General features: G+C 37.1%; 1 pseudogene; it reads left to right on the forward strand.

Annotated features, from left to right (window-relative positions):
* The first annotated feature begins 22195 nt into the window (after positions 1 to 22195).
* Positions 22196 to 22586, forward strand: LOC105537498 (annotated as a pseudogene).
* The last annotated feature ends 539 nt before the right edge of the window (positions 22587 to 23125 follow it).

Genomic DNA, 23125 nt, shown 5'->3' on the forward strand with positions numbered 1-23125 from the left:
GGGAAAAACTCAAAAACTGTTTCTCTATTTGGGTTTTTTAATTTTCTTCAGGTGTGTTTTGCCATTAACGAAAATCTCTTGACTCCCCTGCCACCCTACTCCTTTCCATCACATTCTCATTCTTACCAACTCCATTTTCTTTGGTACTCTTCAGTTCCTAACCATATTCATTCTTTACTTATGTTACCACTTTCTTTAAACTTCAGTTTTTGGTCTCTTGTTTTGTACCATGTCCCTTTGAGTTCTTTTGAGCTTTTATGCTTCATGTGGATATAAGAAAAAAGTTGCATAAAAACATTCTCAAAAGTGTAAGTTAAGCCCCCCATATATGTTTTTTTCTCTTGGATCCTTGATCTTACTAGAACATTACTATGCAAGATCTATTTTTAATTATGGTCCTATTAATTTAGAACTTAAAGCATTCTCCAGGTTCAAATATTGCATTCTGTTCTGTTCTTTCAGTTTCTTGCAGTCTCCCTCTTTTTCCTTTCCTCTTTTATTTACTTAGATCTTGACTTTCGCCTTGAGGAGAAAGTCTTCAAAGAAACAGTGAGGCATTCCCAACCAGGGACCAGATCTTTCAAACAGCATGGTGTGCTTTTACCTGGTTCTGACAGCCTTCTTCTGCCCAACACCTAATTGTGAATTACCTGTACTCGCTCCCCTGCTGCCACCAGCAGGGCACTAGAAGGAATGGAGATGCGGCTCACATCAGGTTTCACCTTCACAGAAAAAGGCAGTGGTAGGAACTCACCTACTAATACAAATACAAAGTAGGAAGTAGCTACACTGTGCCAGACTTTCCAACAGTTAACTTTTCAGCTTGTTTCTCTTACTCAGCAACCAGTGGGATGGGAGTTTTGACTTTCGGCATCAGAATAGACTTGCGTGACACAAAGAAATGATAAATATTTGAGGTGATGGATTTTCTAATTATCCTGATTTGGTCATCACACATTGTATAAATGCATGAAAATATCACATGTGCCCCACAAATATGTACAATTATTATGTGTCAGTTTAAAAAAGAAGAAACAAAGAATAGACTTGCAGTGCTCCCTTTCCCCTCTCATGAAAGAGAATAAATGCATTTGAGGGAGGACTCAGAACACACATCAGCTTCTTTGAATTACACACAGAAAGCAGAGCATCTATTGGCCACCGTGGCAGTTTTAGGAGCAGGAACATTTATTTTTGTAATTCTCACAAAACTGGTTTCTTTGGGGCTGGCACAGTACTTAGGAAAGGCAATTTTGAGAGATTTCAACATTACATTTTTTTTTTCCTTTTTTAGAATAGTGGGTGCTATGTTAAGACCATCTATATCCCACCAACTCAGAAACATTTGCAATCTTAAAACAAGCCATACTTTATTAGTGTAATTGTATTACGTATAACTAAAGACTTACCTACCTAATGTTTTGAAAATTAGAGAGATTCTAGGGATGGGGGCTAGACATTCAAGAATCTTTAAAAATGACCTTCCTAGTTTCTTCTGTAAGCACTTCTTAATGTTAGCAAAAGTCATTGGCTTTATTTTCCCATCAATATATTTTTAATGTTTTACTTTTTGAACTTTTGTATTGTGTTCTTACCACTGCCAAAATATGGATTGTTATTGAAACCAAGTTCAAAGCTCACATATTCAATCACCTTTCCTGATTGCCTCAACGTTCTGTAATCTCGTTCTGCCACTAATTCCCTGGAGAACTTCTAGTCCTTAATACTTTCTGGTAGGTTTATATCATGCAAAATTTTCCAAGCTTTGAAGTGGCTCTAAAATCCAGCTTCCTAGGCCCCATTCTCCTGAATGTTTTATTTAATCAATTTGAGAGGGGACCTAGGTACATGCATTTTAACAAGTCTACTAAATGTATTTGATGCAAATTGTGGATAGAAAAGTAGCTTTTGACAAGCATCAACATAATCATATATATATATATATATATATATATATATATATATATATATATATATATATATATATATATATGATTATCACACCTACCTCCTAGTTTTATACTGAAAATACTGTGGTCCTTAACCCTTTTTGGTGACTATTTTTTGTCCTATTGTCACTCCAATAGCATTCAGTCCTTCATATATGTATGTGTGTATTAGTTTTATAAGTGTGTATGTTTTAGTTCCCTTGTTCAGTTATATACTATTAAAGGGTAGGGATTGTATCTTACCCTATCTAGTTTATACAATCCCTTAAATTTATATAATATCAATAGCATTAATTTATGTTGTTCTCAGACATGTTAAAATCAATTTTATTATACCAAATACAATATTAGGAAGAAGATTGACCTAAAAAGTTACTTAGAAGAGAAAAATAAAATATAACAGCAATGTTTGTCTTTTTTTATAATCAAAAAAGGGCAAGAAGAAGTACCAAGCCAATGGTTATCATTAAATATGAATTTACTTGGGGTCAGATACTCTCCTAATGTTTTGGTATACACTTCCTTTGAGGGGACACCAAAGATTCTTTATTTTCTAACTGTCATCCCTTGTGGTAAAAGGGACTACTAAGAACTGAAGCCTAAAAATTATAAGGATGCCGTAGGATATCTTGTTGAATGGAAACCAATTTCCCTGGTGAGAAACTTGGTTTCATTTTTTATTTTATAAATGTTGGCTTAATACGGATTATGTGTCATGGAAGAGCCCCACAACATTCAGTATATCAAATGCTGTGAAAATTATCCAGCTCATATTATACCTCTAAGCGTTTCACCAAAATGTAATAATTTCCTGAAACATAAAAGAAACTTCTCCCATCTTTATTTTTTTGTCAAGTGAAAGTACTTTAATTTTTACATTCAAGACTGGCGGCAATGAAGCCACTTTATTTCCTATCATCACTGGAAGTAAAGTTGGGTGGCAGGTGGGTGAACAGAATTCTCTCCCTAGGATCCCCTGGTCACAGCTTCCTGGGTATCAATGGAGGGAAACCATCTCTGTGATGCCCAGACAAAGTGATAATTCACGTCACTGACTTAAAGAACCAGGAAATCCAATTTCTGGAAGATTTAATGGATATATTTCCTTGTTCTGTAAAGAATTTGTGTAGGTACTCAATAAAAGTAGCTATCAACTCTCTTCCAGGAAAGATGGTTGCACAGCCTTGGTGGAGTCAACAGGGAAGTATGCCTATCCCCAGACCTAGACTCTTTCTTCCAGTGATTATAACACATCTGTTGCTTTCCTACCTAAACCTCATCACAAAGCACTGCAGAAATGTGGGCTGGTGGAGGAATATAAATATGGATTATCATCTCCCTTGCAAATGAACAAGAGGCATTTTCCAAACAACATCTACCCACGTCTCTGATGTTCCATCTCTAGAGAGGTTGGCTGCTTTGAATTGATCTTCCCTGAGTTGTTGTTGTTGTTGTTGTTGTTATTATTATTATTATTATTATTTTCCTTTTAAATTCAACTCTCTTGAGGAAAAGTGTTCTTCATTGAGACTTCTGGTTGACTGCTATACCTTCCCAGTTTTTTGTGTCTTATCATGGCTTAGTTTGCACACTGCACCTTAAAAGAGTAGAGGTCTACCTACTGTACTTTGGATCAGATTGGATCTTGTATTGCCTTCCTTGGAGAGTGTGCCTCACTCTTTTTTATTGTTTGTTTTCTTTTGCTGGCTTTTTAAACTTCACGAGAAAGTTCTAAGCCTTTCAGCTACCTTCCTAGCAGATTGTCTGAGGCCTTATATTCCTGATACTAACTGTAAGTTGAAAACATGATGATAAAAGTCTTTGTTTTATATAGAGGGGGGTTAGATACCCCATTTTCTAAGATTGATAATCTATGGAAATAATGTTTTATCTTTCTTTGTTCTCACTCCTTCCTTTCTTCACCTCATGTTTTTATTTTTCTTCCTTCCCCTTTCCTTTCTTTCTTCTTTCCTTCCTCCTTCCCTTTCTGTTCCTTAGGGATTAGAGAGAAAGATTTTTTATATCTTACTTAAGTAACCAGTCATTCCTGTAATTCCCCAATTTTCTAAATACACATAATTTCTATTTATTGTCTTATATACCACATCCATCTCTCCCTACTCTCACATGCCTAGTGCTTATTCTATCACTGAGAACATCATTTGATGGGCCTCATTCCTTTACGCCTTTCAGTATCACCCATTATTTATTCCCCAAAATGATTGTTCAAAGTCAATCATAGTCATCCCATTGTTCTTCCTCATGATGGCATTAGAGATAAACATATGACCCAATACTGTCACATGAGATTTAAAAACCCAATGAAGGCTTCCAGGAAAGCACAATTTTTTCTAACTTAGTAGCCTACCAAATACTTTCCACATTGTTAGTCTTTATAGTTTTTATTTACAAATATTATTTATGCAGGAAGAGTATTTGCTTAATTACTTAAATGTTGAGCAATACTTGCAGTTTTTCTTTCTTTCTTTCTTTTTTTTTTGAGACAAAGTCTCACTCTGTCACCCAGACTGGAGTCCAGTGGTGAGATCTCAGCTCACTGCAACCTCTGCCTCCCGGTTCAAGTGATTCTCCTGCCTCAGCCTCCCAAGTAGCTGGGATTACAGGTGTGTGCTACCATGCCTGGTTAAATTTCTGTATTTGTAGTAGAGGTGGAGTTTCACCATATTGGCCAGGCTGGTCTTGAACTCCTAACCTGAGTTAGGAGTTAGGTGATCCACCCAGCTCAGCCTCATAAAGAGCTGATATTACAGGTGTGAGCCACCACACTTGGCCTGGCAGTTTATTTCTAATATTTCACTACTACATATACTTTTAGGGATATAATCCTTTCATTCTTTTAAAATATTCTTTAAATGGTATTTCCGGAAGTAGAATTACTAGGTCAAAACTAGACAACTTTTATGTCTCTTGGTTTCCAAAAAGTTTACACTGACCTTCAATTGCAATTAGAAGTTTAGAAATGTCTAGTCTGTCCACAGCTTTGAAAATATAAGGCATCTATTTTTGCTAATTTGTTCAAATTTGCTTTTCTTTGATTATTAACAAGTTTTAACACTTCTCATGAATTTACTAGTAGTATTTCTCTTTGGACACTTATTCATCTGCTTTATTTCTATCAGTTATTAATGGGATCATTTAAAAAAATAAGTATTTGGGAGCATTTTATTTAATATAGTTACTGGCCCTTTCCGTACTTGCTGAAAATACCATTTGTTTTCCCATTTGGGCTACCTTATTTTGACTGCAGAAGCTTCTAACTTAATGTTGTCAAACTTGTTTATTCTTTTTTCATAACTTTTTTTTTTTTTTAACTGTTTTTCAGTGTAGGGAGCCCTCTCTCAAATCCCCCAAATCTAGTGCATATTAAATTCCTCATCTGGGTTTCCTAACGTTTTATTTTCATATTTAATTATTTTATCCATCTGGAATTCCTTTTGACCAATATTCTAAGTTACAGGTCTTGATTTATTTTTCTTTCCAAAATGCTAACCAGTCATTCAGTTGCCATTTACTGAATAATAAATCCTTTGCTTCCCTGCTGCTTTGTTAAAATAAATCTTAAATATAATAAAGTCTATTTTGGAGGACTCTCTTCTGCCCCATTTAGCTTTGCTTTGTAGTTTGCAAGACACTTTAACATACATTATCTCATTTCATCCTTCCTACCCTGCACTGATTGCTTGGTTCACCCCCTGCCGCTAATTCTGCAATGCAAACATCAAACAATCTGATTTGTCCCATCCCTGTCTTATAGATGGCAAACAAAACCCTGAAAGGTGAAGCCACTCATTAACCAGCCCTCCCAGTCATTTACTGTTGGGGAGAAATGGAAAATTGCAGTCTCCATTTTCCTATACCCTGGGACACCTCATTCCTGAACTGGGGAAAGCATTGGTTGCCATTTCTTTTCTTTTCTTTTTGAGATTGAGTTTCGCTCTTATTGCCCAGGCTGGAGTGCAGTGGTGGCTATCTCAGCTCATTGCAACCTCCGCCTCTTGGGTTCAAGTGATTCTCCTGCCTCAGCCTCCCGAGTTGCTGGGATTACAGGCATGTGCCACCACGCCCGGCTAATTTTGTATTTTTAGTAGAGTTGGGATTTCCCTATGTTGGTCAGGTTGGTCTCGAACTCCTGACCACAGGTGATCCGCCAGCCTCAGCCTCCTAAAGTGCTGGGATTACAGGTGTGAGCCACTGTGCCCGGCCCATTTGTTGCTATTTCTATTGGATTCAGGGTCATCTGTGAGCCTTCTTTGGGTTCCCCCAAACTATGAACCATTTCATACACACATATTCACCTTCCAGGATACTCTGGTGGCTTCTGCTCCTGTAGCAGAGGAGAGACAAGTCGTTGGTGCAGAAGTCGCCATCTGTGTCTGTGCTTCCCAGCCTGTGTATATTTGGCACTGACTGAAAACTCTGCTTTCTGTCAGTGCATTTGTGCGGTGACACGTATTCTCCGGTGATTAGATTAACGCTGGCAAAGCCAATATGAAAAACCCACACAGATTACCACTGTCACCCGCAGTAATTACATTTATTCATTTCCATTTAGCCAAGTTTTTACAAGCCGAGCAAGGGGCCAAATAAGCAATAAACACAGAGGCAAGAAATTAAAATGCTGATCTGTTTGCTGTGAAAACAATCAAACTATCATCTTTCTTTAGGCGCCTCATTCATCATCGGAGAGGGCCACACTGGTGAAATGGAGGTTGGGAGCCTAATGTTATTACATGTAAATTCACTAACATGAAATTACTGCCCCTGATGTGATTTTACTAATAAATTAGTTCATTTCTACCTTTTCGCTAGAGACTTTAGGGACCGTGGAGAATTGTACATGTGTCTCCTAATCTTGCCTGCTTTATTTCGGGCTGTCTAGCTGTTAAATTTCTATTTCTTTTCACTCCCTCCCATCTGATTCTTTAGTTTCCTTGCTATGCCTTATTGGATAAACATGCCATACAATTTGTTGTCTTCACATGTAGTTTGAAAATAAGCAGCTTAAGGACAAATTCCCTTTCGCAGGCAATGCGAACAGCATCGGGAAGCATTATAAATATAATGGTTCTTGCAGCTAGTTGGCAGCTATTATTAATTCATTGCTGGGTGTGGTGGTTTTTCTCATTTCTGTATAAATTTTCAATTTGAAAACAGAATGGAGCCAAACTTTGCTATGTCAAGTAGCTATCAAAGCAAGGAAATCAATCTGCAAGTAGCTCCTTCGACGCGCCAGCCTGTCTGCTGTGTTTTCAAAGTAGCAAAGAGGGCACAGTGGAAGAGCAGCCAATGGCTCACAGAAGAAAGATGCATAGTCTCCTCCGATTTGCTCCCTCCGTGGGACTTGCATGGTGCTTCCCTTGCTTATTGTTAATGGCCCATGCCTGCACATTTATTTTTTAAAGATCTTATCCGTTCTACTGTTTATCCTCAACTCCACATCATGATCCATTTTGGCAAGATTACCAACGGTTTCTATGAACATGACTTAGATACTACCAATGAGGGAGTGGAGATGATGAGAAGAGAACTTGAGACAAAGGAGAGACAAATCTTTCAGGGGAAACCCCCTGCTCATCTCCATACTCCTCCTTCAGCCCCCAAATGGAGGTTCTGTGAAATGTGGCCCAATTTTAAGTCCTAAGGGAAATGCGAAATATGCACAGTAGTATGTTCGTGCTTTGTACAGTAAAAACGTGTTAAAAAAGTTTCTTTGATGCCGTGGTTCAGTGAAAATTAAAGGCATAGAAATGGTAGGCATTCCACATTACACCCACTTCGCACATGATCATTAAATAGAGTTGCCTCTTCTCCTCCATAGCATTAATGAAATTGGCATGTTAAGGAAATAAACCAACATGAACAGGAAATAACTAACTTCCATACGCCTTGATCTGAACTTAATTTTACACCATGCAAAGTCATAAAATGAAGAGAAGGGTGCATCTTTTTTTTGGAAAACTGTGAGAGTAAGTACTGTTTATCTATAATTACTGGATAGGTAATAGACTATTCTAACAAATTGACATTTATTAATGAATAAAAATATATGGATGATCAGTTTAAAAATAACTCTAATAAAAATCTATTAATAAGCTACTATGTTTAAAACCTTAAGCTAAATGCTGTGTTAAAAGACAAAAATTAGTCTTACTTTTCAGGGTTTATGATAAATTCAGATTTGCTTAATCCCTAGGGTCATTCTTGTGACTCACATCATGCCGTATACTCAATAGAAACTTGTACTTTTCTTTCATAGTTCTTATCATACAGTTTGTCATTGTATTTTATTTACTTGATTATTTCCTTGATATTTGTCTTTCCAATTAGACTGTATTCTTCATTAGAGCAGGGACTCTTTTAGGCTTTCTCACCATTATATTCTCATTGACTGTATAGCAATTGTTTGATAAGTATTGAATAAATAGATGAAAAATTGAATTGTATAACCTTGTAAAGTCAGAGATTGTATAGAAGTTGCTTTAAATCCGTACTATTCCAGGATAAATCATTTAACAAAGATGGTCAGAAACTATTTGCTGAGCATCTATTATGTGTTAGGTACTCTAAGTGAAAAGACAGACAAAAATAGGTGCCCTCACAGAGCTTACATTTCTAGGGAGAGTGGGTGAAACAAGGAATATGTTTCCAATCATAAGCAATAATATTTGTTAAGTTGTTTATATAATCCCCTATATCAGATATTGATCTTATCTTTGGGAACCAAGAACTCTGTCCTAATTTTGTCCATTTTTGCTTTGTTAGCCCAGCACTAGGTATAAGAAATTTTATATGCATCTATCTATCTATTATAGATGTAATTATAAGTTATAAGAAGAAAGGGCAGAAACTGGCAGCCACAGAGAATCTACGCATCTAGGTTTTATATATTCTTAGGAAGTAAAGACTTACAAAGTATGATACCCCTAAGTTGTGGTATATCTGGGGATAGGTTCCTTCAATAGGATTAGATTCAAGACATGAGATGATGGAGATCTCTGTACATGTTTGTGGTGGCATGTTGGTGCCCCAGATTCCTTTTGTTATCAAAGAATGTAATGTAATTCCTCTATCCTTTTGAAATGTTCTTTTAAGTATGAGAATTTTCATTCCTACAATTTCCCTCCTGATGCATGGGTTTCTTGGTTAATCATGGATATTATTAAACGGATTTAGAAACCCTCCAAAAGTATAGTAAGCAAAGGTAGGATTTAGTGTTAGTTTAATAATATAGTATTATCTTGCTCAACAACTGTAATTTCCATGTTCTTATTGATTGTAATTTATAACATCATTAGCTTTCTAAACTGCCATTAACTAATGATGGACTCTGTGGGCTTAACAGCTCTTTGAAATCAGTTACTGACAAGTTGGCCCCAGAAGCATTTATCAAAAGGATAATGGATCTCTACTGGAGTGACAATAAATTAGGTTATGCTCTTATTGAATTAAACAATGGATGAAGGAAAATTAGCTATCAATAAACATCTATAAAGCCTTCCCGATTATTCCCAGTCAATTAGATCAATTAGAGATCAAACAGGGAACCCCTGCAGTATGTTACATAGGACTAACCAGAGCCAAGGAGGCCAAATTGTGTTACAAAATGCAACACCAGGGGCAGCTGCAAAAGAGGTAATCATTATCACCATTGACAAAAGGGATGCTTTATTAGAACATGGGGTATCGCCTGGAGGCTTGCTTCTGGCTAAAGGACAAAGACGCCCTAATAAAGGCAAAAAGAAAGAAAGGAAGGAGACCTGGGAGAGGAAGAACAGGAGAAAGAAAAGAGAGAGTTGTGTGTGGCAGAGCACACAGTGGGATTAAAAAAAGGTACTGAAGAATTACTTGTATATGTGTACTTCTCCCTCTTTAGGTACAGTAAGGTAAAACCTCTTGGCTTGTAAGAATATTTGACTAGGTCTCTACTGAGCAATGACTTTTGTGGGATCACTATCATCTTTAGTAAGTTTTAATTATAGATACATATATGTATGGATATATACATATACACATAACATATATTTTTGTCTATACACATAAAATATATTAAAGCATTTAATATACAATATTAAATCTTTTTTTAATCTATACACATAAAACATATGTGTAATAGTTAATGTATAATATATTTAATATATATCTAATATACATTATAGGCAGATACCTAGACACATAGGTAGATAGGTAAATATCAACACTCCATTGCGTTTTATGGGAGAAGCATCTTGACAAGCTTGTGTGGATTTTTATTAAGTTTCTTCACTAAAATATTAGAAAGCTTAAAAAAAGGAAATAAAACATGTTCTCAAGTGACTTGAGATCATTGATGAGATATAAGGGAAGCTGAAAGACATGGTAGGTTTTCCTAATGCTCACACCTTAATTTCCGTATATCTTATACACAGTAGACTCTCAATAACACTTGTTTAAAATGATTTGACAAAAGGCTTGAATTTTACATGAGGGTTAAGAGGAAATCACAAGCACAAAAATAGTATATTGGTCATCTGAGGCTAGGCGTCCACAGCTCTTCTGACATATGTGCCTTCTTGGTCTTGCTGACATGTTTTATAAGAGAAGTGTATCATTTTGTTCCATGCCTTTGAACTTTATGGACATTTATTATGTGTTTCAGACAGATTTCACTTTATTGTTCTGCATGAAAAATTGCTCACCAGGAGTGGCTGTTGATTGTTTGTGTCTGCACTTGTTTTTTTTATTTTTGCAAAAGTAATTGTGGTTTTTGCCATTAAAGTATAGCAAAAACCACAATTACTTTTGCAAAAATAAAAAAAAAAAGTGTAGACACAAAGAATCAACAGCCACTCCTGGTGAGCAATTTTCCCATACTTGCATGGCAAAAACTGCAATTACTTTTGCACCATCCTAAAAGGACCCCAACTTGATGTGCATCTAAGTACTTTAAATTACCTGTTTCCAGGTATGAGCCTTACAGAGGTCTGCTGGGGTTGGCATATGAGCCACAGAAGCTAAGTAGACCAGACAGAGGGAAAGGAAAGGCCTAGGGAAGGCATTGTCATGATGCAATAACCTTGGAGCCAGACAGAGTAGTGCTAAGTTTCCACATCTGCCACTTATCAGCTTCGTTTCCAGTCAGTTCATTTAACTTCTCTGCCTCCTCCTCAATAAAACGGACACCATGAATCTGACCCTGCAAAAGTATGAGCATTCATTCTCCTTGAGCTTTCATTCTCCTCATCTGTAAAGTAGAGATGATTCCTGCTATCATGATTCCTGCTATCTCACAGGGCATTTGTAAGGTGCTAAAGTGATAATTAATTTGAAAAATATTATGTCAACTATAAAGTACTAAACATTTGTTAGCTGCTATAAAAATCATAACCATTCTTGCCAGCTCCCTTTTATTCCAAAGAGAAACATATTAATTCTCGTGTGATACCTTGTAGAAACAAGCTTTTAATAGGTAACTAAAATAGAATTTGTCCCTCTCCTCTTTCCATGCTCACCACTGTTCCTTAGTCACTTACAACACCGTTTATTTCAATTTCTGCAATCTTCCACAGGTAAACATCAGTGGTATTACCCTGACTTTGTGCTAAACTTGGAGGCATGTGGGGCTATTTGCATCCTCACAAAATTGTAGGGCTTCTGATTCATAAGTCTGCATGAGCTGTTAACGTCTAATTCTCAATGCCCAGTGCTGACCGGGAAGAGACCACGAATTCCTCCATCAGTAGTAGTCATTTGTTCCAATCCTATTTACAACATTGTGACTGGGGATATTTGAATATCAGAATTGCTGCAAAGCATTGAGACAGGATTTTATCTGGACAGGGGCACCGAGGATGCTTCCTGAGAGGACGTGGGGGTCTCCTAGACAGTCTTCCATAGGTACCATAGGAAGGTACCGAAATGGGTCACTTCTTTAAGGCCAAATATCTTATTTCTTTGCCGTTTAAGGAAAGACAAAATTCAGGAAAAAATGTCCTTGGCTGTGGAAAGCGAACTTACAAATGAAGGCAAATACCAATGATTCAGATTCTCCAAAACAAAATGTGCCTCACTTAATTTTGAAAGCTTAGGAAAAGTGGGCTTAGTTTGAAATATCTAAAAAGATGACTCAATACATAATTGCCCTTTGAAGTGGAAAGGGAATTTAAGGATTTAGGTTTGTACTGGGATTAATAAATCAAGAAAACTGAATCCCAAAGTTGGCACTGCAATGAAGCCCTTGGCAAATGCTCAGCTACTGTGGTCTTTCCCAGGGAAAAACATAGTAGTTAGGAGTGAGTGTTAGCTTTCTAAGCCTTAGTTTCCCCCCTTGCAAAAAGGAGATAACGTTTAAATCACAAGATGATTGTAACGATTAAGTGAAATAACACAGATAAAGCACTCTACACAGTGTGGGAACATGGCTAAGGTTTTATAAGTATGGGTGACATTTTTGTTTTTGTTATTTTGAGAGAGTTAACATTTATCAAGCTTCTACTGTGTGTTACGCACTTTACTTACATATTTTTCTTTTGTAAACTCTGAGTACTTGTTTCTTCATCTATAAAATAGGTATGCTAGAACTTAGTTCAAAAAGTGGTCTTAAGTGTTAGCTCTGCAAAGATGACACAGTTTGTCAATAGCAGATGTAAGATTTAAGTCCATGCTTATCTGACCAAAATTCATGCTCTTTGCACAACTCCTGTCTTCCAGCAAAGTCTATTGTGAACCATATCTTTTATTTATTAGTATTTTTTCCTTTTATGTCATCATTACTTTACCAAAACTTGGAGCAGTCCCTCAAAGATTCTTTATAGATATCAACTCAAAGGAAATGTCAAGTATGCTTAAGAGAAGTGGAGGGGGGAATGTCACTCTTTTTCCTTCTTGCATTTTAAAAATGGAGAACTATGGTTCCCTGCAAATAACAGAGCTACTCTTTTCCAAAACTTGGTCTAAGAGTCTTTTGTGACTATGGATAATATAGTACAAGTCCTTATTATTAATAAGCATCAAATGCATACATGCAGTCTCACAGTTGGGGGAAATAAATTGTGAAAAGATATTGCCCTTCCATGAAGAAGTAGGTAGTTTAAGAGTTGCAGAAACAGCTTGAAACATAACAGTCTGCTCTGGGGATATAGTAGTCTTGTAGTGATGTGAGTATATCTATGTCTTTATATATAATGTGTGTATATATATTATATAGATTTATTGGGATTATATATATGGATTATATGCATATATAAAATCCCAGTATTATATATATATAATCCCAATAAATCTACAAAATACATAAAAATATATACATGTGTAAAACACTGAGAAATATAGACAAATTTCTGACCTGAATTTGAGAAGCTTGTAAGGGAGAAAGAACATAGGTGAAAAATGTAAAGCATGTTCTCCGCATAGATAGGGTTATAGGTGTTAATAAAATTTAAATTCTCTTAGAAATAAGAATTATAAGATATACCCAGCTCCTCAAAAATGTTCACAGACAGCTAAGTTTGCCAATGACACCTTTTTAAAATTTGTATTTGGTAACACAGCCCCTTTAGTGCTCTCATCTCATTTGTCTGAGGGTCGCATGTAGATGTCAATTGACTATACCAGTATATTTCTCCAAACCACATTTTTTTTTTGTCATTCCAATGAGGGGAGATAAAGGAAAAGAAGAATTTACTGAATTCTTATTAGCCCTTCAGTCTAGTATCCTTCCTGACTTTCAAAAGTGGAAGGTACTTTCAAAAGTCAAGAAGGATACTAGACTTAACTAGTCTAGTCTAGTATTTACATGCAGGCCTTAAGCATGTAAAACTTGGTCTAATGATGTATGATCTGGCAAGACATCCACTAAAATGCATGAAAGAAAAAAAAAATCTAGTTAACACAAATGCTTCCAAAAGCCTAAATATGTATTTAAAACATTCGTAGTTCCACATTACAAAATGCGTATTAATGTTAGCGGTAGACAAAATGATACACAATAAAACACAGATTTTAATTCAACACAATGTCTAAAATTAGCGAGTTAAATTAGCTACAGTAGTTAAGGTTTATAAATTAGCTTTACTGAAGCTATGCAAGATTTCTGAAAGAAACATTAGCAGTTGAACATGCATTTATCACTCTGAAATAGACACACTCTGCCACATTGCTTTTGAAATCATCTAGGCGGCCTTAAATGAACTGGTGGCAGTTTCATTAAAGGCTTGATGGCATAATTTGGTCTGTGATTTCAATTTGTTCAACTGGCCACTTTAAAGAAAGTTAATTTCTCCCTATGCTTAAACTTATTGCCCGGTGCTCCCTCATTAATGCATCAGATCTCTATGAACAATTTCTACAATGATCCCCAGACCTTTCCTCAAGATTCACTCAACACATATTTATTAAGCACCTACTAAGTGCCAGATGCTGTTCTAGGTCCTGGGGATACAGCAGTGAACAATGCAACAATTCCTGACCTTATAAACTTTCATTCTACTTTGGGGGATACCAATGATTAACAAGATAAAGGGGTAAAATACAAACACTATTAGGTTTGTAAGAGTGTCAAGAAGAAAAATAAAGTAGGACTGGGTGATAGAAAGCATCCTGGCTTTGGGAATGAAAAGGAATATTGAATAATTAGATGAAGGCAAGGGAAGACCTCTCAGAGAAGGTGACACTTAGGTCAAGACCTGAAGTAAGTGAGGGATCGAGCCCTGTAGCTATCCAGGGAATCAGAGAAGACACAGCAAGTGCAAAGACACTGCAGGGGTGCTTCTCAAGTGCTTACGGCATGGCAAGGAGTTCTGTGGCGTGAATGATGGAGAGTGTAGGAGCTGAGGTCAGAAGGTAAGGGGGACAGACCAGGTAGAACCATGGCAACCATGATGAGGACTTTGACTTTTCTCTGTTGAGATGTGAAATAATTAAAGGGCTTTGGGTAAAGGAGAGACACATACATTAAGAAGGTCTCCTAATCGTTTGAACCAGAAACTAGTACTTACTCAGGGTCAGGTAAGTGAATCAACTGGTTGTAGCTGTGATCACAAAAACAAAGTGGGGGTCCCACATTTAGCAAGAGGCAGCAGTGATGAGGAGGAAATCTTGCTGATGTCTGCATTCAACACTGACGCACATGTGGAATCAACAACACATCGCCACTCTGTGTCTCCTAACTCTTTCCCTACATAACCCTCGAACTGCAGATGAATCCAAGCAGCAAAAAATCCTTTTAAACCTCTGTTTAGATCCCACTAGATCCAAATGTTTTATTAAATAAACTTTCATAAAATAACACAGAACTGAAAATGACCCTCCAAGCCTGAAAGTCCTAAAAGTAAAAGTCTTTTTGCAAATCCCTTAATTTTTAGAACCCACACATGTTCTTTCCTACCACTAGCTTCTTTGCAAATGGGAACATATTACTAGTGCATATATACTGTTGTCATCTTAGGTAAGTGGTGGTATATCTGTTTGTAGTAAAAGAGAGTACAGTACATAGGAAACCTGAAGGTAAATTATCTTGAATTATAGAATGCATAAATTGCAATACTCATGAACTGAGCCAGGTACTGAAACAAAAAGAAACCTACTACCTTATGGATTGGTATGTGATTCCTTGGCTATTTTACCACTACCTGTTTGAGGATGAAGCAGTATCCAATTTTTGAAGTGGGCAGTTTTCAAAATTGTCTTTTTATACCATGATTTGGAACTTTAAAACATTTTCCCTGAGAAACAAGATTATTAACAGTGCTCGGGATCCTGGTTGAGATCCTGAGGAATCCTCAATCCAAAGCAGAGTTGAGTTGTGGCAAAGATGTGATGTCTGGGTTCAGCAGAACAAGCCAAGGACAGAAGGGAGAGCAGGAGGAAAAGAAGGAGGAAGAGGAAGAGGAAGAGGAAGAGGAAGGAGTTTCTTCTCCCCTTCAGAGTCCCTGAGACATGACCAGGCAACATTTTGAAATTGATTGTTGGATCTGGTACCTTCCCCATCGCTTCCTGTGCACATCTTTTTCCATCGAATCAGTAGCCCTCCTTCCAAGTCCCAAAGGCCTTAAGCCTAGTATTATGTAACACTGGGGCCTGGCCTCTCCCCTGAGTGACCCATGATTCAAAATGACTTACCTCACCTCTATCTCAAACAAAATTTCCTCTGTCTCAGGATATCTGGTCCAAGCTTCAAGTATGGGGGAAAATTGATCCAAGTCCTTTGTTTTGAGGAGTGAATGACTAATAGCACAGACATATATGAAATAGAGAAAAAAAGAATAGCTTTTACCCAAATACATCTAGATCAGCAGACTTTCTGTCAGTATGGTGGTATGAAGTGAAACACACAAGCAAAAGCATCATTAGTAGAGAGTAGGAGAGGGGACCCTACCCAGAAAAGCACTCCAGGAGTTGGCCCTCGTAACTGGCCCTGTTTCCTCAGCATGGCCTTTTCTCTAATTTTGAGCCTCCGTTGCATGTTTAATTTTCAATGAAGACACAACGAAGTTGTAAGTGTTTATGGTGATAAACTCATATTTTGATGGGCCTGGGAATGTGGAGGAGGAGTAATAGTGAATGGGAAGGTGAGGGCAAAGTTGTAATTTTATTTTTTCGTGACAACTCTAGAAGATAAGCCGCTTCCAAATCTCTGGGAGCCATGTCTGCCCATCTATGTTCACTTTACTTTCTTGTCACATTTTTTCAAACCCAATGAATATAAAAGTTTTGAGCAAAATAAGTTGTTTGAAAGGCAACTTATTGTTATCCCCATAAAAACTCAGCATTACAATAACTTATAGAAAGAATATAATGCATTTCTTGAGTTTTTAATCATGTCTTGGTGTCTGCAAGCTAGTGATTTTATGACACTCTTCTTTTTAAGTAGAATATTACCTTTCAGTTTAGAAATAAATAGTAAGCCCCAGAAGTGTTAGCTCCATGAAAATAAATAACTATGCCTAAAATAAGAACTTAGCATAGTTACTACTTTAAAAAAGAGCAGCTGAGCCACTACCATAAAACAAGACTAGAAGAATTCAAAATGATAGTCAATTTATATTGCTGTACTCAGTGACATACTTTAAATTCCACAGCCTCCAAACATATTTTTGCATAGAAACTTGGCTATCGTTCTCCCCCTCCTTTACTACACACCCCATCCGCATCTCATCCCCACCCCTGCCATAAACATGTAATATGCCTCCATCGTAAATGTAAGGGCCATCCTGATGTCACAGCTCCTCAGTGACTGCTGAGGTTTCCCAGACTGCAGGAGCACCAAGAGCTGGGAGCACTGTCAACAGGATTGCAAAAGAAGACTTGGAAATTTTACCGATGACTATCTCCCTCCAATTTCCTATGTGCCTTTGCATAAGTTGCTAACAACCAAATTAGTTAACGTTCAGGCCCTCAGAACTTGTGAAGTAATCATTCCTTTCTAAAGAGCTCAGTGGGGTAATTTTTACTTTTATTTGTTTTCTTTTACATTCATTGTATGTCTTTTATTTTTTCCTTCCTTAATTCATGCTCCTATGGTTTTCCCCTCTGTGCCTCAGCTATATATTGCTTTGAAAAATCAATAAATCCTTTGCACATAATAATGCTTACCTACTCTACCTCACAGGGGTGCTGTGATGCGTAATTAATTAATGTGTGTAAAGAGCTGAGGGATCACGCGACGCAAGATGCCCTATAAGTGGGAAGAATCATTATTAATAAGTGTTATTACCCAAATGCCTCTAGATGTCAGCAAAACATCTTTTTAAAAATATAATTGGGCAGCCCGTTTTGAAAAGCCTAGGCTCATTCTTTCTCTCCTGTACGGCAGACACAGGGAGAATGGCATCAGCAGCAATGCCAGTGAAGCCTTTTCTGTTGGTTCAGGGAGGTTCATTTAATCTTGGAGTATGAACTTTGAATAGATGTAAGCATTGGAACAAAGCAGCACTTGGATGCCTTGAGGTCTGAAAGGGTGGCAGGCTGGGTCATTTTCTGGATAATCTGTGTGAAAGATCAGTCTTTTCTCCAAAAATAGCATTTCATTTCCTCCTCTCTGAAGCAATCTGTGTTGCTAGTGAATGGATGAGGTGAGAATATATATGGGGTGTGTGTGTGTGTGTATATATATATATGCATGTGTATACATATATATGCATATGTATATATGTCTTAAAAATATATTTAAATGTATATATATTTTTCTCTCCATGTTCAAATATGTATATGAGGAATTCATAACAGAAAAATAGGTGTGAGCTGTTTTAAATGTGCTGAGCCCAGTAATGCCTGCTGACTTCCTTCCATGGTGAAATGTGAAAATGAGAATTATGGCAATTTCCCACAAAGTGCAGGTGATGACATCCCAGGCTTACGTCTGACACAGACTATGCAGTAATCTAAATGATCATTTGTTGATGCTTATCTCAATAACCAGTTATTCCTTTCTCTGCTCTCCTCTTGCACATCATTGTGTCCACAGAGATGTAAGCGTGAGGTGTGGATACAGAAGAGAACCACAACCAGGGAACCATGTTACAAGACTTCTCAAAGGTGTGAGTGCTAGAAGTGCTAGGAGATGGTGAAGTGCCAGGAAAGAAAACTCAGTTGGGAAAGAGAATTTCATTAAACTTATTTTAATTCAATTCAACACACCTTGATTTTGTTGTTGTATGCTAAGTTAGACAATTTAGCTTACCAAGTACTTCTCAGGAAGGTAATAGTTTTAGTTCAAAAGTTCCCATGACGAAAAAAATAGTCTCCATATATTATATTTGAGTCAAGTATAGTCAAGTGTAGCAAATTATTATTTTTTGTCATTATCCAATATCACACACACTTTGTTTCTCAAGGAAGTTTCCCAAAAAGATTGGACTGTTTATTCTGTTTTTATCTTAGGTGTTTAGGGGAGTCCTTTAAATAATCTAGTTTTGTAGGGCAGACCAGCCTGTGTCCATGCAGTATACCGGGTGTCACATGTCCCTCCAGGACAAGAATGGAATGGCCCTTGATGACACTGAAATAGCTTTCTCCAGGCCAGATCTTGAGGCTCCAGACCACAGGGATGTGATGGAATATGGTTTGGGTTTGTCATGGACAATGAATGTGGTCATTTGCTTTACTTACTTGTATTTCAGTCAGTCTTGTGGCTGACAAATTTGAGCCCCAGAGAGGCAGCCACAGAGAGGGAGGGAGGACAGCAAAAGAGAGAGAAAATGCAAACATTGTTTAACAAGCATTTGCTTTAGTGAATTTAAAATCACTGAATTACATAGAATATTGCTATTATTTTGGAGTGACATACATAAAACTCCACAGGAGCACCTCAGAAGGATTCAGATGTAGGTATTTCCTCCAGGTGCATAGCTGGTTAGAAAGGTTTAAATGCACATCTGCTATCAATCCCCATTCTCCGCTTAACCTCCCAGCCTGTCTCTTCCTGCATGTTTGCCCTGCTCCTCCTGACAGGTCTCCTTACCTATGCAGAGATTAAGCCAATCTCTCAGTTTCCCAGTTCCCCTCACGGGACTGTCATAAGACTTAATTAAATAATGTTCATAAAGCATTCTGCTGTTCAGGTGTCCCTGGATAAAATGCAGAGCACAATATTATTGTGATTATTATTAATTAGGATGATCTTGTCTGAGGCAAGGGATGTTTCCTGTCAGCTTTAGAGAGTTCTACCCTGACCTTTAGTTCTGCAGAAGGGATTTGCAATTGAAATGGCTGAACTGTAATCCTTGATCTTGGAGAAATCTTGAGAAAGCTAGAGAGATGACAGACAAACTGAGAATATGGAGTTGCCAGGCTGATTTCTAAGAGGAATAAAGGAAGATGTTCCAAACACATTACCAAGGCTCTTAATTCTAGTATTCTTCTCTCCACCCTCAAATAATCAGATATTTTCAGAAGTGAAAGGCTGGTTTAACAATCCCTGGAGAATGTAGTAGCAACCATTAAGAACCAACATAGGGTCACCAAAAACAAGCAATTCCTTCCATCTTCAGTTTTTCCTTTGAGAGGATCCTTAGACCAATAATTAGGGAAATGTAATTGACATAGAAGCGGGACTTTGGGGAAACATTTGCAAAAGCTCCTTATGAGAGCCTTGTGGACATACTTGAGGACCACTGATTGTATGTGAGTAAATATGGCAGGGCTCCATCATAGACTCCCGTTGCTCAACATTTTTATTTGATAACTAAATGCCACATCATTTGGAATAAAAGCAAACATATTAAATGTATAAAAATTATTGATAACTGGGGCTTGGTAGTCTAAATTGTTGAAAATAAAACTCAGCAGGAAAAACTGTAAAGCTTTGCAAACCAAACTGCAAAAGCCTAGGAAGCGAAAGATATGGCTAAGCATAGGCTATGTGAGTTTTGGCACCGAGCAAGCTTGGCAGCATGCTGTGGCAATTGAGAAAGCTAGATGCAATTCAGACTTCATCAACCAAACATGTTGTTTTATCCTAGGCAAATAAAGGGGATATCACCAGGCTAGGGCATGGACCACATGGACTTTGAGGGCAGCGGTGGCGCTTTATTCATCTGGGCATCACCACCCGACACAGTGTAGGGACCCAGCAAATGTTTGTTGAATGAACAAATTTAGGATTTGGAAACATGCCATATGAAGTAGGACTGATGAAAGTTATGATGTTTAACTTGGAAAAGAGAAGACTTGGAATAATATGATCGCTACCTCCCAGTATTGGAAGGAGGATTGGCATATGACAGAAAGACAAGGTGGGTCCTAGTGGCCTAGGGGATCCTTTGGGGACTGCTGTATTCAGGCTGCCCAGTTACACAATTCTGGTGGCAGCATTCACTTAGAAAATGGCTGAGGAGCCATAGAGATGTGCAGTAGCTAGCCTGTACAGCTATACAGGGAAGCCTCAGAGTATATAAGCTCACAAGGAATGGAAAATGTTTCCTTATATTGAGCCAAAATCATATCAGGCTTTCCAAAATTCTAGGAGCTGCCTTCAAACCTAGAGATGCTGTTGGTCACTTTTCCAAAATACGGAATTTGTAAAGATGTTCCAGGAAGGTTCTGTTTTATAAGGTGGTAATGATGTCAGTTTCAATTTTAACTAAAAAATAATTATCTAAATAGTTTCCCTTAAAGTAGAAGGAACTTGAACATATGTAAATAAGGACAGAATTTGCACGCTGGCTGATAGATTCTATAATCATGCATGTGATTCAGCCACTCGGGGTTTGGACATCTAGCAGAAAGAACAAAAACATTGTAATTGTAATCATTACACAGTTTAGAATCATCTGACTCTTGGAAATCAGGGCATAATTTATACAAGTAATGGACATAAAAACACTGATGTTTTAATTTTAATTGGAGTTAATGAGAATATAAATGATTATTTAATAATGCTATAGAAGGTATTATGTGCTAGGTGCTGTTCTAATTGCCTTAAAATACTATTTCATTCAATATCCCTAACAATTTTATGGGATGGACACTGTTGTTATCCCCATTCTACAGATGAGGAACCTGAGGCACAGAAAAGTCACAGAATTAGAAAGCTGCATGGTAGGAAGGCAAGGAAACAGGGAAGGTGGGTTTAAATTAAGGTTCCTGGCTCCAGGGTCCCTCTCTTAAGCATCACACTGTGCTGGCTCTCTACAAAGGCACCTCAGAACCTGTCTGGTGTACTCATGTGATCAGGGTTCTTAAAATAAGTTACTGTGTCTTCAGTCCTTCCAAATGAATATGGGAAATATAGCAATGATTATGGCCAATTTGGCTGTTCATTTGTTGCAAATAAAGACTACCCATACCCAAATGCATTATTTGTAGAGACACAATGTAAATAGCAGCCCCCAGATTTCTCTTATCTTGTCCTTAGAAGCAGAACAAAAGTTTAAAAAATAATAATTCGTGTGAAGTTCAATAATTCCAAATAATATGTGATTATAGTATTTTTTAAGATTCTGATGCTATAAAACATAGTTAATTCTTGATCCATATTTTAACACAAAGAATACCTCTCAAATTCAACACATTAAAAAATTTATTTGTACATAAATAATGCTCTTTCTTACATGATTAAATAGTAAGTTAAGTTGTATATATTTGTTAAATGGGAAAAAGTGAAAATTTACTTCTGTGTGTAATAAATACTATTATTATATTAGAAGTACTTCATTATATAATTTTGAATCCTATTTTGTCTTAGAATGAAATAGATTTTATTTTAAAAATGTCCCTGTGTTCTCTTTCTGCCATCTTTCTATACCGTCACAATGGTGCACATGGACATCCTGGCTGTTGCTCTCCAGAGCATCAACAATGCTGAAAAGAGAGGCAAACGCTAGGTGTTTATTAGGCCATGCTCCAAAGTCATCATCCTGTTTCTAACTGTGATGATGAAGCATGATAACATTGGCGAATTTGAAATCATTGATGATCACAGAGCTGTGAAAATTGTCGTGAACCTCACAGGCAGGCCACACAAGTGTGGAGTGATCAGCCCCAGATTGGATGTCCAACATAAAAATCTAGAAAAATGGCAGAATAATCTGCTTCCATCCCACCAGTTTGGTTTCATTGTACTGACAATGACAGCTGGCATCATGGACCATGAAGAAGCAAGTCAAAAACACAGGTGGGAAAATCCTGGGATTCTTTTTCTAGAGATGTAATACATACTTACAAATAAAATGCCTCATGGGGAAGAAAAGCCCCTATTCTATTCCATGCAAAATCAATACAATGGTTTATAAATTACTCATGGTTATATTTTTCTCAAGATTATATGTTTCCATGAATGTGTTTCACAGTTTTAAAATACTGCAACATCCATTACAGACTGATCGAGAAATGAGACTGAAGTCACAGAATGTCGAAGGCCTTTTCCCTGCTAATGTTCTATGTTATGACATCATCATGTATTCACTATTTTTGTTCATAGGATAAGTTCAATATATTTATTGAAATTCATCTGGTTTATTCAAATGAGAAAAAAACTAGAACTCAGGGCATTTTCTAAAAGATAAAGCCAAGGTTAACTCCTAAGTTTGTGGTTATGAAAGGAAGGGAAAATTTTAAAATGCCTTCTATCTATAACAATTATCTAAATCCTACTCATTTTTCAATTCCCAGTTATAAGATCACCACAAGCAGGCCACCTCTGACTACCTCAGCCTCTTTGATCTTATTTAGGAATTAATGTG

This window comes from Mandrillus leucophaeus, unplaced genomic scaffold, assembly GCF_000951045.1.
Source record: "Mandrillus leucophaeus isolate KB7577 unplaced genomic scaffold, Mleu.le_1.0 Scaffold1732, whole genome shotgun sequence".
NCBI lineage: Eukaryota > Metazoa > Chordata > Mammalia > Primates > Cercopithecidae > Mandrillus > Mandrillus leucophaeus.